We start from the raw sequence: 17,419 nt of genomic DNA on the forward strand, positions 1-17,419 counted from the left end.
ACCTAGTATTTTAACATTTAACTCCTTTGTATGCTGCATTAAATTTCACGTGACGTCTGTATAAATTTTAAAATCCGTTTATTTATATAAGGGATCATTGATTATAGGTTTAAAAGCTGTCAAGGTTTTTAAATGTCGTTTTTGTCAACAAAAAGCTTTAGAGTTTCACCTATTTCCAATCACCTTGAAAAAAGTGATAATTCTAACACATACATTTGTTTTCTATTACAAAGCGATATGACTGTAACTTCTGGAAGTATAAAAACTCAAAGGAGGATATTTTTCTCGATGGTCGAAACCTACAGCGCACTTCAGAAAATCGAGCTGGATACGTCATGGGGAACTTTCTAAGTATCGGTTAAGTAGGGTTTAAGCTCAAAAAGAGTCTCTCGTGCATCTGTGACTATATGGTGGATCAAACCATGGTGCACGCAATAACTAGCTGTCCCGTATTCGAAAAAGAAAAGTCGGATTGCGAAGTGGAGTTCGAGAGAAGATCGGAAAGAGAGACAACATCGCTACCCTAATGAGAGAAAAAGAATGCCGTCACGTGTTTTTCAAATATTGTCACAAAGTTATGACGGAGGATATAAAAGTTAATAAATCATGAAATATAGGGACTAGTAAAGTAATGCTATGAATGTAATAAAAATAAAAATAGAAATAAGTTACAGGAAGTAAAAATTTTAAATATTAGATGTTGATTTCAAATATTGTGGCGAAGGAAAAGGAGTGATGTGTAAAAGTTTGTGAATAATCGAAAAGAGAACGTAAGATAATGTTAAGGGTAAAGAATATAGAGGAATAAAAATTGTGAAGAATGAGAGAAGAGATAGTCAATAAAATATATGTTAAAAAATTAATACGAAATAAAAGTCCCTGTTTTTTTAAGATAGGGGTGAACGAGAGATCACCGAAAACAAGCGCCATTTATTAAAACAGTGTAAAGTCGGGACTTTATATACGCATAGATAGTGGTTAAAGAATATTTAACTTTATTATGTAGTAACCCGAATTTTAAAAACGCATATTCTTGCTATATTATTATTACGTTATTTATAATTTCTGCAACCATTTATTTTTTGATAAGGTGTACAATACTTTAATTAACTACACATTCACTTCTTAACTTTTTACACCTGTAGCAAATTATCGTGTACATATAAATAAATTCTTATTTCCTTTTGTTTACGCCATTGCGTGAGAACGATTTTACCGATTTCTGTCAGATATTTTTACGTTTCCTAATATAAATAAATATTCGTTTTATATAATAGAAAGTTCTTTTAGGAAAAAATATATAGCCATTTGAATTTTGTGTTTGTCTATTCACACTCTGCAAATTTGTATTGTAAACGACAATCAATCAACGACATCAGCTGCATCGGTCAGAATTTGTTGATAACAAAATTAATTTATTTCTTTCACATTTAATCAATAAATTAATTGGTTAGGAGGAAGGAATTGGGAGGAGGAGGAAAATTCGATGGGCCAATATTTATTTCAAGTCTGTCGAGACTGCTGGTATGTATAATATATATCAAACATATCTTTTCATTAATTACATTCATTCTTTATTATCTTACTTAATTACTAAAATTTTAATAATGTAACGATGTAACCTAACCGTCATTCAGATATAGATGACAGATGGGATCAGATCCATTGTTAAAAGTAGGTAGAGCTCTTATTTTGAATTTTTATTTTCTTTCCTTAATATATTTGCTTGTCTGGTATATGATCCGAAGCCCTGTAAAGTTAGGAACGCCTCCTACGAACCTTAACGGATTAGGTTGAGAAACTGTTCCCTCATATAGAGACAGCATCGATAATTGATCGTATACAACAGCCCTGCACTTAAGACAACGTGTACATTTTATTGTAAAATGTTAACATTTTTAGTAGGCACAACCTTACTTACTTTAACCGTCACTGGAGTGGTTTTAATGAAGGCACTTAATTAAAAAATGAAGTATTTTTTCCGTACAATGTAAAATTTATTGAAAAAAAAAAATGAACTGACAATTTATTTACTCTTACATTTTAATAGCTTTGTATGAAATCTTAATGTAAAATTGTTTAGATATATGTAATCCAAAATGATGATAATAATTCTAGAAAAGAAAAAGTACTTATAGTCTCTGATAGTGTATAGAGAAAAAATAATAAAGCTAGAAGTAATTGTGTGGATGCATGAACTTATATATCAAGCTAATGTTTCACTGTCACTTAATATAATAAAGGACTGCTCATATGGAATCACAATTTTACGTTCTTCAACTGAATGAAATGATCGGTACAATTGCTCGAAGTTTATTATTGCGGTCTCGTAGCGTCTTGTAATAACTTTTGTAGATTTCAGCGTGCAATAAAAGTCAGGACAATAATAAGTTTGCAGAAAATGGCCTTTTAAAAGAAGCTTTTAAACATGAACTCCGCATAAAAAGTATATTTGCATAAAGCTACGCTATAAAGAACTTCATCAGGCGCAGTATTCTCATTATTATTTTATACACGAAAAGAGATTATTGAGGTAGAAAACAAATATTTTAAATGATAATCTATAACTTAAATTTTATCGGCAAAATAAATGTCTTCTTATATTTAACTAATACGCAATTCTTAGTACTTTAAAGACATCCTGCGGCTGAATTGATGATAATAATTTTTAACGATAAGGATAATTTCAATTTTTTTTCCTTTCTGTCTTCTAATAATCGTATATCAAAGCTTGCTTACGTATCCATCTTTTATCAGGCAATGTTACTTTTATTAATTCATCTTGAAGTCGACCTTCATTATCAGAAGTAATAAATAAAAAACACATAAATAAGTGAATATTATAATGTACAGAGTGATTGATTACAATCATTAAATCTTTTTTTAATTATTACTAATCGCCATACACCTCTACCTTAAAAGGACAGAGACCTTATACTACCTTATTTACAGCTTTTTTCTTAATTTCCTAGTTACTATTTCAATTTATGTTAACTCTAGTACCTATCATCGTTTTACATAAATTTATTTTAATGTCATTATAAGTCTAATAGATGGCATTTAGGACGATGGTATAGAGTAAAAGCTTTAACAGGGTGAATGTGTATAACGTGTAGCTCATTTGACAGCGAAAGCACTCTCTATAAAGTGATTAGTCTATTGAAGTGCGACAGGCAAATATTTCTGGCAGTACATATCCTTCTAGATGTATTTTTATTATGTTAATGACATTTTGACGTATAAAAAGTGTGAATACATAAATATAAATAAAAAGTCTGCAGGAGCAGAGTAATTAATTTGTATAAGTATTTAATTCGAAATTTGAAAACTCTTACGTATTACGATATTTATTATTTTTTAAACCATTGACTTTTGGATAGGCCGTACCATGTTTTAATTTACTGAAGATGACCTGTATATTAGTTCATTTTAAGTTTTTACTTATTATTTGTATTTACGCAAATAATGTGTCTTATTTTATATGACAAAATTATTTTCAAAGTCTTAATTGCTTCCAAAAACGTGTGTGAATAGTTAACGATAGTTACAGTCGTTATGAGTTCGTAGCATACTTCTTAAACTACACTCTCAGAAAGTAAAGTTTTGATACCACTTCATTAATATATAGATTAATTTTAATTACTTTTAAACTACAAATTTATTTTACATACTCATTTGACCATGCTCACACAAGTCAGGATGGCCGAGCGGTCTAAGGCGCTGCGTTCAGGTCGCAGTCCACTTCTGTGGGCGTGGGTTCGAATCCCACTTCTGACAAATTTTTATTATTTTTATGCTTTTTACCAAGGAATATTTTTAAATCTTTGTAAATATTTCATTTTCAACCTTTTTAAAAGATAAATTTAGTTGCGATATCTATAAATTTCATGATTATTTTAATGATTATATTAATGATTTTAACATATCTCTTAATTATCAATGTTAGAATCTTTACTACAATTGTATTATTTATTATCACGTAAGCTAATTAATGATTAACATATTATATTTCACAACAATATTTGTAACATGTTGTTGTAGAATAATTATTCGGAGCTATGAGAAAGGCATAAAGTCCAACATCACAGACTTGTCAACGTTAAACCACATGCGTAGACATTTATAATCAATTCGGGCCGCGAGTGACGCGTTAGGTATTGTGATTCGATTAAAAGTTTTAATCAGATTTACAGACTAATTTTCTTTAGGCTGGTGATTGATTTACAGAAGTTTTATTAATATTAGGTAAATTGGAACGATTCATGCGAAATCTCGGAACAAATCGGGACAATCTGAGATGTTGTCCAATACAAAACTTAATTTTCCGTTGGCGGCGATATCGATTAGTCGGATCTTGTTTTGACAGGTACTGCGAGTTTCACCTCGTAAGTTTGTCGAATTTCAGAACGGATATTTATTGTTTCTAGTTTGTTGCTTCGCCGAATATTTAGGCATACCCTTGTCAAAATGTGTTTGCAATTTGCATATAAATATTAATAAAAGTCAACATCATTGTTATTTCATAGATTAAGCTATAGTTAAAGTCGCTCAACGAGCCCTGGAGAGGGCCTTGCTTAATTTCTCTAGATGGAGATTGAACCAGTTATGAGGAGATCTGTAGACGAACGAAAGGAACCATAAACATCCCAACAGATTCGTAAGTTGAAGTGGCCACGTAGCGTACAGAATAGAAGGTCGCTCGGACCTTAAGTAGAGATCGCGGACCAGCAATCTCAGAGTAGGACGAACACCTTTAAGATGAAGAACGGATGAAGGTCGTCGGCAGACGTTCGATGTAGACCGCTAGCAGTCTGTTTTTTTTTTTTAAAATAAATGGGAAAGATCTACATCTAGCAGTGGACAAAAAATGATCATGTCGAGACTACGTTTAAGAAAAAAATTAATTTGACTGCTATCAATAAGATTTTAATATATAAAAGTTGGAAGGCTGAATATAGAAAAGGTTGATAAGCTTATTGTAATAATACAATAACGCGTGTGCAATCTTTGGTGACATAAGTAGATATCGCTTTAGAACTTATTTTAGAGTCTTAACTAGTATTATTAACATCAGTTGACTCTCTTTTGAGTGGCAATAAACATAATATAATTTTCATGAAACAAAGCTATCGTAAAAAATCAAATTGAAGTATAACTTTTATAGAACATTATGACTCTTTATCTGTTTTTATTATCCGAAATCGGCTTAATTCCTTCGATCATTAAGGTCTGAAAAAGGGTTTGGATAAAAATTAGATACGATTTATGGTCGGAAATTCCGTACTTTATCAATATTACAAATTTATTGGATAAAGTGCGACAAAAAATTTGTGATACTTAATCTTTATTAAAGATGTCGTTATTTGCATCTAAATTTAATCAAGATAAAATTCAGATTAAGAATTGCTTAACTTACTTCAATAATATTATGTCTATGTTTTAATTTTACAATCAAAGATGTTTTTTTTTTTAATTCAACATTTTTCAGCACTTGTAAACTAAAATTCGGGGTGATAGGTTATATCTCCAAAACGAAAAAGGTGTGAATGTTGTACTCTTTTGCTGCTATTAATGTACGGTATACTCTATTTCAAAATAATATAGTAAACGAAACTGTTATGAAATTTTGGATTGATACATATTAAAAGTAATTCTTGTTTATTATCTATCCCTGCAGGCTCTGTACTACCAGCAGTTAATGGTCTGTCGCATTCCAATAGAAAAAATAAACTACTGTAACATATTTCAGAGCGATAACTCTATACCGGTTCAAAGGAAATAGTTGTAAAAATTTTAAGTGTTTTGCTAATAAATATGCTATGTATTAAACACTTTAAAAAAAATAGGACCTATTACCAGTATCCCTGTATATTTTTCTTTTTTTTTAAATTGAATACAGAGTTGTGAATTTCACATATCATATTTATTTTTATCAAATAGGCGTCGAATTTTCCGAATCAGTTATAAGTTAAATTTGCTTTTACACATTTCAGCGAACGAATTTTCTTATGGCGTGTGATTGATTTACTGAAATTCGCTTCGCACAATCGACCGATGTAGCTTTTGTGTAAGTCTTGATAAACTGGGTTTTCCGATTGGAAGGGTTCGTGCAAGTTTCCTTTGACTATTCATTCACATAAATTTTATCATCGACAAAATAGTTTAGCCAAATTTTGAATAGATTAGAAAATTAATTATTTAATATCAGGTTTAAATTTTAGTAGAATAGTTGTTCGTTGTTTTGTCCCAAAATATCAATAAACAGTACTAGAAATGCAATTACTCGAAAGATTATCGTTAATCGTTATAAACATTAGAATTTACTATACTTCTATATTGTATACCAAATTTTTCATTTGCTACCAAAGAATTTTGATTAATTTTTATTTAGAGAAACATCTTGTAATTATTCATTTCAAAACTCTTTCGTAAGTCAGGATGGCCGAGCGGTCTAAGGCGCTGCGTTCAGGTCGCAGTCCACTTCTGTGGGCGTGGGTTCGAATCCCACTTCTGACAAGATTTTTTTCACAAAAATTGTACATAAAACTTATCAAAAATTCTTTAACGATTAATTCTAGTATCATTGTGATTGGAATATGATAACATTTCCAAAACAAATTCAAAATATTATTACTTTCTTTTAAAATGTACTCTATTATATGCGTTGTCTTTTAAAGTTATGAAAGATGTCATCCTTCACATTTTATTTTTAAGTTGATAATGTATTTGTTTTAAATAAAGAAACAAGATTTTCTTCTTTTACATTCTTCTTTTCTTATACATTCTTCTCTCTACTCAGCTGATAAGCGCTCACCGCAAGGCCTAGGCCCACGACAAAGATATCTACCATAATCGCCACGTTTGGCAGGCGAGTTGACAATCGCAGTGTGGCATTATGTTACACAGAAGACGCTGCTACCTTTTCTAGGGTAACTTATAGGCAGTGGCAATCCTTTATAATATTAATGTGAAAAATATAAATTTACATCCCGGGAATCGAACTCGCGACCTACGATTCAAAATCTCAGTCTCTGGGATTGTCCTAAGCTTCATAAAATTAGTAAGCTTTTTGTGAGCAACTTTAAAACCAACAATTAAAATGTAATAAAAGTTAAAAGTTCATACAACCAAAACTTATTTATAAATATTTTTATAGTGTGAAGGATTTTTAAGGAACAATAAAGCTTGGGTACGAATTGCTTTACTACTGTACTATTCTATGCATAATGTAAAAGTGAGACACAAATAAATGTGGTTGAGTTTTAATAGGCTCTTCTCAGATCAGGGCGTGACTGTACGCCTCATAGCTTTAAGTTTAAGGTTGTATTATATAGAAGCTCGATTTGGTTTTTATTTTTATCGAGAGGAGCTCTTCTAGCATTTTTCTCATGACGACCACCAGAGATCACTGTAAAAGATCCTTAGTGGATAATTGGAAATAATTAATAAATTATAACAACATAAAGCACGCGATTTAGCAAATATATTCGTTCTAACGCGCAGTCATAGCTTACCATAAACTAACATGTTGAATGTTATACAGGATGATTGAATGTGTATCTTATTTACTGAAAATTATTGTATCGTACTCGGTTTCCAAAAATCAATGGTTCCAGGATTAATAGGTAACGTAATAATAATATAGTTTTAATTTTTTTAATCGTTGCTTACTTTTTGGCATTGTAGATTTACTGCGCACTACTTGATATTATTAGCCTGACGGATTTAAACAGAACAAAAAATGTTTACATCTATAACCAATCCTTCTGTATACATCTCGTGGACAAAACGAGTGTTTCAATTTCAATACTGACTCAAACTTAACGATCAATTTATCACTTGTACCAAAACATATATCGTAAAACTTTCATTTACAAAAAGTTGTTAAATTTAATCTGGTGACCCAAGAGTTAATATAGTTAACAAATGTTTTACGCTTCTAATCGACAAAACCTTTCTACAATTGATAGCTATGCATTGATTATATTCCTTTTGTGACTAACTATAGATTTTTTTTAAACTTGACCAGTTTTCACTTCGTAATTAACACGGTAATTTACTTTCAAAGTCATGTTTGTTATATTTGAAAATTTCAAAACGGACTGTATATGATTACATGATTTTCTATTCATTTTACAATAACACCACATCAAAAAGTAACTAAAAGTTCTTATCTAAGGTATAAGGAAAAGATAGGAAACTTGTAACGTTACATTAAATCTCTTTTTAGTTGCTACTATTTTTTCGTTTCGTCTGAAGACGAAGGGCTTTGTGTGCTGCCAGTATGATGACTAACGAATCCAAGATGTAGAGTTTCCCTGCGAGATTGAATCAGAAATGTGGACATCCACAAAAGAACCAAGATCACCGACGGAATTCTAAGAATCGCTCGTCTAGGTGGCATTGAGCGGGACACAACGCTCGTGCACGAAGTGATGGCTACTGGTGACGACAGGTTCTCACGTGAACCAGCATACGCGACAAAGGTAGGCTGCTCAATAAGTGGACCGATCACATTTAAGCTAGCGAGAAGTCGCTAGATGCGTATAGCAGAAGACCGGTCATCGTGATGAACTTTATGGGCTTCCTATGCCCTGCAGTGGACGTCTATAGATTATGATAAGGTGATGATGACTTTTTATAATTATATAGTGGAAGTAATAACTGTTAATAAATTTTATTTACTCAGGCTTAAAGGTTAATTTCAAGAGAAATTTAAAATACACGGTTAAAACGTAAACGTTCACATGTGTTTTACCTAATATTTATGTTACTAATTCATTTCCAAGGTTTAAATAAACACCTGAAACGGAGTAATTAAATAAAAAGTTTTGTTTTCATTTTCAGTAACCCGCTAAAATTAGGAACATTTAAAATTTATTTTACACCATAAAATTTAAACAGGGCTGAAACAAAAGTTTTGATGAATGGTAAATGGCAGGCGAATACGAGGCCGTAACCCCGTGCGCTGTTCTGGTCAGGTCCAAAACACGGTCACAGTAGTCAGAAAACTACACAATGCCAATGACCGGCATAGATAGCGTAACATATTAGGGTATCCAATGGATTCAGGCATTTTTTCGGAAGTCCATCCTAAGTAAGAAAAGCACCAATATATAGTAGTAGTCGTGCAATAAAGTGCACCGCCCGAGTCACACAGTTTGCTCTGTGTTTGGCACTAATCGGTGTAACATTACTCCTGAAGACGCCCCGTGGAGGGGTGAAACACATGTCGAGTGATTTAACGGTGGTAGTTGTGTAATTCGCATTGTTTGCCGCATGCGCATTTATCAGCGGGCTGGTGGGCGGTGCACTTTTTTGCACGACTACTACTGCATTGGCGGAAGTAGCTATATATTGATCATTTTTTTACTTAATATATTAGGGATAAACTATTCAAATAGTTTCATAATCTCGAGTAGTGTGGGTACGATGGTGGATATGATGTAAGAAGCGTATCATACTTATCCAGATTACGCTTAAAGTACTCGAAAATCTGGACTTTAAACACTACATGACCCGATAAAAAGAGTGAATTAAGATTCTGAATATTACACTCGGTCGAATTTCTTTTAGAATATCCTTGGACTGATAACGTTATAATTCAAACAACGTGAGAACCTGACAAGGGTCCAACCCGTAACCCATACTCATAAGTTACGGTCGTTAAGTACTCGGCTATCGCTACACCACTGCGATAGATATATCATACTGAAAAATATCTTAAACAAATTACAATTTTAAACATACTTTGTTACTGTTTTTAATACGAGGTTTTACATATTTTTTTTAAGATTGTATGTCAATTGTAACATAGCATATATTACATATATTGAAGTATAATCACATTTTTAATTGTCATCTAAATTCCCCACCGCCTAATAGCAGTCTTCTAATATATGGGGTAATAACTTTTATTTTATTTACAATTTGGCACCTAATACTTTTTCTTTACTACTATACTTAACTAACTATTAGTTTTTATCATCTTCTAGGTTTAATCGTTTTCTTCTTCCTTAGAGCAATGTTCGATAGTACGAAATCTGTCGGGGCAGCTAGTATGTTATAAATGTCGTTGATATTCACTATTTGAATTTTTTCCATGTACATTAACACATGAATAGAAAGAATTCAGATGAAATAGGCTAATAAAGGAGAAGGACAAAGGGCGGTCTTATCGCAAGCGGCGTTTTCTTCCAGACAACCATTGGATGGACTTAGTTAATAAGGAAAAATAGAGCGGACGGTCATCAAGAGACAAAAGAGGCTGGATATTTCAAAACTTTAATCAATTTTATAAAAAATAAGTAAATGAGTGCTATGTTATATTACCAAAATTGTTCTTTTAGTGTCGTTTTATAATAATTTTCACACAAATACTAAATTAAAATGCATACAGCATATTTAATTTAGTTAATCCAAACTTAATATCGAACATCATTTATGCCACCAACAAATAAAATATTCATTAATAATGACAAAACAATTTCAGGAGAAGTGAAATTTATTTGTACGCATTGTAAATTACAATGAAATTAAGGTCGGAGAAAAATTGGCCCAATGAAATGTGTTGAGCAGGGTTAAACTTTTAATTCAACTGAGTTCAGTCTCGCAATTCGGAACCAATGTAGTCGAAAAATTTTAACTGCGGAAGGAATTTTACATTACCGTGCTTTGTTTAAATTGCGTAATTTTATCATATTCTTAGATTGAGCCATCTAAGAATATGATAAAATTAAAGTTTTTTACTCTTCTAAAAATATCCAAACGGCGGAAAAAGTAGTAAAATAAAATTAACTGTCCAAGATCACAACAAGATCTCAATATTATACAATCATCTACCTTTATAATTCCGACTTAAGAGGTTATTATTACCTGGCTAACATTACTATTACTTCGGAAGGCGATAGCGCAGGGAAAAACTCCAGCAACGTTTCTATCGAAGATATGAAATGGAGATAAAAATTAAAATAAGAAGAAAAATATTGATATAGAGGCGGGAGACATCTTCACCAAAACGTTCTTAACCGTCCTGCCAAAAATGTCTTAGGGTCTAATACACAAAACTTTATATTTAAAAAATCTGTGTTTAGTTCATAATTAAAAGCAATTGTACCATACTTTTATTTGAAAGATTACAAATTACCTTTTCATTGATAGTATTAAATTGCTTGTAATACAATTTTGTAACTTTTTTTATATAATTCGTGCAAACAAACTTATTAGTGATTTTTTTCAAGTATATTAGTAAAAACACAAAATTTTTAATGCAGTATGCGGTGAAAAACTTGGAGGGAAATCCATTAAACAATTAATTTTTAATGATGTTTTGGATTAGTCTAAGCATGGTATTTTGTAACTCTTCGGGAAAAAAAAACAAACACTGTTACCTCAATATTTGATTTATCTTTTTATCAAAATGTTTACAGTCTCACTTATTTAATAAGTAATATCTGTAGGCTTACATACAACATTTGTAAAAATAAAGGCATAGTCTAACATTAGGGTTTTATTATATAAAAAGTAACAAATATTTAAAATAGGATTGTGCAGATTTATTATTATTTATAATTTTATTCCGTGTTTATCTGCAATCAGTCTCGAACTATAAATAGATTTGTTCCTTTTTCTTTATTTCATTTAAGGCCGTTCTCAGTACGAGATACCTCATGCTTTAAAATCTGTCACCAACTTTTTGTATGGAGCGGTGTTTCAATCCTTTAGAGTAGCTGACGGTTGCTATTGAGGTAGTTTAGTCGATCGTGTGATTTTGCAGTCCCTGTATATATTTACACTCATACTTTTAACTCCACCTTAACGGTTCTTATGTTTAGTGCTTCATGCACCTCAGGTTTCTCTCTTTATTTTGGCACCATACAACCATATTGGTTTTAAGATTGGTTTCTATATTATCTATCATAATGAAAAAAAAAAACCTAACTTTAATGCAGAATCACTATGACTAAAATCGAAACAGAAAAGTAGAATTGAATTAAAATTTCATAAAACATTAATAAAATAACTCTATACCTGGGTTATAATTACTAAAGTAAAAAATTGGTGAAATTAATATAGTAGTTTATGTGTTCATTTATATTAATGTGTATTTTATTTTATAAACTGTTTAAATATGGTTTCGGGCTTGCTGGCGAAAAATGTAGTGTCTTATCGTAATTCTTATTATCTAAAACTATTCTTCATGTGTTTTGTCATGTGTAGAATATCTTTACGCACATTCAAAAACTTAACAAAGTCCAAAGTTTACAAATTTAACTTCTTTTCTGTTAAAAACTTCAACATTTGTATAAAAATTTTAGTGAAGTAATTAATTGAATTTTTAAACCACATAGATCTACACAGATTGATAAAAACATTTGATCATCGAATGGAATTCTGAAGAAAGAATCTATGTAATATTACTTAAATTAAGTTCATAAAACTTATTATAAATTAAAATAAGCTCTTTTTTAACCGGCTGTCTAAATGTTTGCTATCGTATAATTAGAAATATTTAAGCACTCCGGCCATAATAAGTGAAATTCTTATAAGAGGCATTCACAATCAAGGAAAAGAATCACTGGTCTCGATACTTTATGATATGAAAAAGTTAATACAATAACTGGCGACAAATATTGAACATCGAACTTTGGAAAGAGACAATCGGCTAATTCGGCTTCGTAGAAGGTTATCTCTGTCGCACGACTGACAAAACGTCACATAGGTAGTGTGGGACAGAGATAATTCTCTACAAAGCCAAAATTAGCCTATTGTCTCTTTCCAAAGGTCGATGTACAATGTTTTTCGCCGGGTGCTGTACTGACTTTTAATATTCTGACGAGGAACGGAATTACTGAAAGCGTTATACAATATCATCTCCATGATACAGTTAAAATTTCACTTAATATATTCACGACGTCAAATTGTCATTTATAACGCAATTTTGTGATATTTACACAATGAACACAAGACCACCATAGAACAAGATAATTCAACAATAAAATGAGCATTTACGTTAGTTAAACAATAAACGTAAATTATATATACAATGGAATTAATAACCTCACTCCGATACTTCCGTCATGAATTAAACATCGAGAGAAAATGAAACCGACATCTGTCCAAAGTTAATTAATCCTTTTTGTTTGGTCGCTACATTCGTAGTATAAAGTAATTAAGATTATTCAATTCATAATATTAATTTTGATGTTATATATTTACCTCAAAGAACAATTATTGCCAATGATGCGTCAAATTAAGATGATAATGTAAATTTTTCCGAGACTACACATCCTATATGTAGTCGGAATTGAAATTGGAGGTCTGAATATTTCAAATTTATACTACGCTATTAAAGCTGTTCTTTTTATTTATTTATTGAAAGGGAAAGTCCTTTCACTAGCTGGAACGATCAAAGTCGCCGGAAGTCGCTGGATTGGGGCAACACAAGATCAATCATCGCGGCGATCTTTGGAGAAGGTTCATGCCATACAATGAGCGTTTTTCACCTGAAATGATGATAATGATCAATGAAACCGCTCTTTCTTACCTTTATAAATACTTTCCGAGGTCTTTTGGAAATAAGTCATACAATTGTAATAAATCATACAATTGTAATAATTTCATAATAGGTACTTTTTTTTCTTAAATGGCAACACTACTCGACCCTGTCACTGTTTTGTGACAACTTCCAGTAAAAGGAATGAGAGTGGTGGAGTTGAAACAGCGTTTTAATTATTGAGTCAGGAGCTCTGTCACTCCCTCGATAACCATCGAAGTGATAAGTTATCTAATGGAAACTTATCACTTCGATTTTTTCCGTAATGTGAATTAGAATTTTTCAGATTCAATATTTACACATAGATACAATAGTTGTACATGTTAAGCTAAAACAGAGATTCCCGATATGTTATACACATATCCCTAGAGATACGCGGCCACCGGCGGTACGTGAAAATTATAAATAAATACTGATAATGAATAGATTGGTCACTTATTTTTTTGTATACACTTATTTCCTATTGATTATACATCATTGTATAAAAGAGCAATGTTAATGTACCAGACGACATCAATCATTTAAGACGAAATTCAATTCACATTGAATTTTTTTTAATATACTGTTTATCTCTAACTTATAAATAGATTATTAAACTTCAAAAGAAATTACATAGTACTTTTAACATTTATAATTGAACTCCTACTCCTTACTTAAATCACAAGTCTCTGGATACGGTACTAGGTATAATTTGTAAAGTTATTAGTCTTTTCTTAAGTATTAAAGAGATATGGGACATTTTCTTCGAAAGTATGGAGTTATCACCGTTGTAGTTACAAACGTAATTATTCTAAAGCGGGAGCGAAAAATTATTATGTTAAAATTATTCCATTATTTTAGTCGCCTTAGTTACATACATCTCGAGTTGTACAATGATCCAAACATACAAAGGGATTGGCTACATTTGTAAAAGCTTTTAAAGAGTGAATGTAAAGCTCATTTGCGACCAATGAATGCTTATATCCTCTAAAAAATACAAATACATTATGTACATTTAAAAATTAATTTTTGTTCGATTCTTAACCTGCATATTGTATCGCTACAAGTTGTTCTGCCTGTTAAATAGCCTGACGCATTAAAATAAAAAAATGTATGTAATTGAAAATAGAATTGTAACTAATGTACCCTTAAAAGTTTTTACACCTCTAATCATGATCGTAGGGTTGTTTCTGATGAACAGGCTAAAAAATTACAGAGATGTAGCAAAAAACGCAAACCACTGGGATACAGCGAAGAAATTAACTAGAACCCCAAACAGTCTTCTTTAAGGTCTTTGTCAAAATTATGGAACACCCCAGTTCCCACGGTATTGACCGAGTGCTTCAACGTCTTAACGTAAAGCTGAAGTTCTTCGCCTATTATCAAGACGCGAACAGAATTAGCTCCCGCGTCACATCGTCATACCAGGCCAGGAAATACATACCGCAGATCACCCTGAAAGTATATAACCTCCGTTGTCAAATAAGATAACATAAGAAAGGCGTTTCTTAATCGAAAGACTCACAAAAAATTACTTCAGGATCGACCAATAGCAAAGAACGTTACAATTATTTATCTGTTAAGGATTTCTATTCAATTATTTACAGCTCTTATAATATATACATATCGATGTTTTAATAATCTCAATACTAACATGATCATTGTTAAAATAAGACATCGAAATAAAGTGTCAAATGTAGGCTACAATGTTTTCTATCTACGGAGCCTCTGCGAAAAAACCTAATAGACAGTCAGACCATTTAGTAGAAAACGAAACAGTTTTTATGCCAAACTAATATTATGGTTCAATTTATACATTTCTATTATTTATTTATAATCCCGAAAAAGCTTTCGAGAGCAAAGATTACTGACGAGGACTTCAATAACTCACCCCGTGGTCTGACAAAGTCAAAAAGAATATGGGATGAGATGGACTTGTTAGGTGCGACCTTCAATAATGGAAAAGACAAAAACGAAATATTAAACTTTATATAATAATTTATAATATTATATATAATATTATATTAACTTAACGAAATAAAAATAATTGATACATTTCAGATTTTTAAGTAATTTAAGAGCATACGTTAATCAATTCATTGTGCACTTCGATTAAATAGAGTGTTCACTTCGGTCGCGCATTAACCGGAATTATAACGGAAAATTTTAATCTAAAGGCACGGGGCAGATCATCGGTGTGAAAAATTAACGCTTTTAAAATATTTTAACATCATTTTTAATTGTGCCGGTTGGAACCACCTGGGAGAGGTGTATGTCCTATCTGCCTTTAATAGCAAATAAAAGGCAGATAGGACATACACCTCTCCCAGGTGGTTCCAACCGGCACTTCCTTCAGAAACCTCGTAAGGCGTCCTAAAGACGTCCTTACAGATCCCATCGCAGGGTTCCCACAATCCGATCACCACACATCGCACACTTCAGACACTCACTATACTGCAAGCGATAGATCACCAACTACAGCAACTACTCCACTGGAAACCGCTCACTGCACGAAAAAACGCGTGCGATGCTCACAAATTATTCACAACACTTCCTACCGTCCGTTACGTAAACGGCGTCGGCCTCCCGACGCCGCCGCCGCGAACAGCGTGGGCGATCTGAGATAGGATCAGTATCCTTCCTTAGATTGCCGAGGGGTCCACGCTGCCCTCCACACTTAACTTCTCATTCAGTACACTATCAGTAACGCTAGCCGCGAGTTCTGCCGGCCGACTGGGTCGCGCTGGGTTTGTGTCCTCGAGGGCTGGCTGGGTGAGCCCCGCTGCTACAATCTCGCGGCCACTACCTATGTGATTTCCTCGTTTTCCTGCCGAGTACTGATACGGGTTCGGAAACTCGAATCCCGTCGAAGTCACGGACCCTTGCGTTCCGTGAACTCGTTTCCGATGAAGCTGTAAAAGCCGCAAGGCTAACAGCAAAAACTTCACATGAGACAATAGACAATAGAGACCTCTCTCATAAATTAGGGGACGGGTTGGAAGCGACATGTAACCAGTGTCTTCCTCGGACCTTATCAATGAATGCCTTAACCTCTATGCTGGTCAGCATTGGACGATATACGTCTGAGACAATGGTAATGCTTAAATTTGTAAACAAACTTAAAGCGAAATAAGTTGCCGGCAAACAACATTGCTAAGCAAAAAAACTTGAGGAACTGGCATAAAAATATATCTAATGTGTATCTTTTACATCAGTTTCGTGAACATTATCCTAGTTTTTCATATTATACAACGCATGAATTATGATTGTAACCCAAAATAATAAAGTAAACAAAATGGTTGCTCACATAAAAGTTTGAAGATTATGTTGTATACAAAAAACGCCAGGACACTATTGGGTACACGACAAAGCGGGACGGAAACGGGTAATTGATATAATTATTGCCGATAAAGCCTCAATCTAGACCGGGATTTAATCCACAGATTGACCAACTGACCTAAACAGCTAATCCAACAACTTAATGACGAGGGTAACCGCTACATTTAAATGTATTTATAGATAAAGCGAAATTACTTTTTTGACTATCATTTTTTTTAACTTATAGGCTTGGTATGAGGGTTGATGAGCCTAAATTTGTTTAATTATTCTCTTAGCCGACTATTACGACAACCGAAAAAAGGAGAGAGTGGGAACTACTCTATGCGCTGGTAGTATCACGGTAAATAACGCAGCCTAGAACGTCAACTCATAAGAGGCCCTTTGTCGGAAAGCTCTGGATGCAAGCCGGTTCCACATAGTTCTATTCAAAATCCATAGGGGTACGTCTATGCCTAGTAATATTCGCCCGATGGCTAAAATGATGATGATGATGAACATAGCGTTTTAGGACAAACATATAGTTTCATTAAATATTTTTACGTATTT

At 32.5% G+C, this 17,419-nt stretch overlaps 2 non-coding genes across 2 annotated transcripts; both read left to right on the plus strand.

Moving 5' to 3' along the window:
* Window positions 1-3,693: 3,693 nt before the first annotated feature.
* Window positions 3,694-3,777, plus strand: TRNAL-CAG (transfer RNA leucine (anticodon CAG)). Its single transcript has one exon. It is a non-coding gene; the product is annotated as a tRNA-Leu (tRNA).
* Window positions 3,778-6,432: 2,655 nt separating this feature from the next.
* On the plus strand, window positions 6,433-6,516 carry TRNAL-CAG (transfer RNA leucine (anticodon CAG)). Its single transcript has one exon. It is a non-coding gene; the product is annotated as a tRNA-Leu (tRNA).
* Window positions 6,517-17,419: the final 10,903 nt, after the last annotated feature.

This window comes from Battus philenor, unplaced genomic scaffold (genome assembly GCF_028537555.1).
Source record: "Battus philenor isolate CCGP_79_NKW_IND1 unplaced genomic scaffold, ilBatPhil1.0.hap1 SCAF_11, whole genome shotgun sequence".
Taxonomy (NCBI): Eukaryota; Metazoa; Arthropoda; class Insecta; order Lepidoptera; family Papilionidae; genus Battus; species Battus philenor.